Raw genomic sequence first — 774 nt, 5'->3', positions numbered from 1 at the left:
CAATTCGTCGGTCACGACGTGACGTCTCCGTTCCCTCCTTCAGGGAATGAGGGTTACATACGTAACCGAGATGTTCTTATACTGTGTGTGGTTACCTGCATGATCTACAACTGTTTTTTTGTTTTCTGATGGTTGTTCATGAGTACCTTGTTTGTTCTGAACAGTTAAAATGAGCACTGTTCTTAAAAAAAATCCTCCAGGTCCTGCAGATTCTTCAGTTTTCCAACTATTTTTTACATATTTGAACCCTTTCCAGCAGTGATTGTATGATTTTGAGATCCATCTTTTCACACTGAGGACAATTGAGGGACTCAAACACAACTATTAAAATTTTTTAAAACATTCACTGATGCTCCAGAAGGAAACACGATGCATTAAGAGCCGGCGGGTGAAAAGTTTTTGAATTTGAAGATCAAGGTAAATTGTACTTAATTTGTCTTCCGGGAAACATGCAAGTATCTTCTGTTGCTTCCGAAGGGCAGTATTAAATGGAAAAAAAATTATATTTCAACAAAATAAGAAAAATTTGGGCATCTTCATCCTGTTCAAAAGTTTTCCTCTTAATGCATCGTGTTTCCTTCTGGAGCATCAGTGAATGTTTGAAACTTTTTTAATAGTTGTGTTTGAGTCCCTCAATTGTCCTCAGTGTGAAAAGATGGATCTCAAAATCATACAGTCACTGCTGGAAAGGGTTCAAATATGCAAAAGATGCTGGAAAACTGAAGAATCTGCAGGAGCTGGAGGATTTTTCTGAAGAACAGTGCTCAGTTTAAC

General features: G+C 37.6%; 1 protein-coding gene across 1 annotated transcript in view; it reads left to right on the top strand.

The window, feature by feature from the left end:
• Nucleotides 1-774, top strand: part of LOC107674231 (protein Dok-7-like) — a 22,445-nt gene that overhangs the window by 20,707 nt on the left and 964 nt on the right. The gene's annotated exons all lie outside the window — the stretch shown is intronic.

The sequence above is a fragment of the Sinocyclocheilus anshuiensis genome, unplaced genomic scaffold (genome assembly GCF_001515605.1).
Source record: "Sinocyclocheilus anshuiensis isolate Anshui unplaced genomic scaffold, SAMN03320099.WGS_v1.1 scaffold728, whole genome shotgun sequence".
NCBI lineage: Eukaryota > Metazoa > Chordata > Actinopteri > Cypriniformes > Cyprinidae > Sinocyclocheilus > Sinocyclocheilus anshuiensis.
Note: the sequence above shows the minus strand (reverse complement) of the source record. Positions and strands in the feature narration are given on the sequence as shown.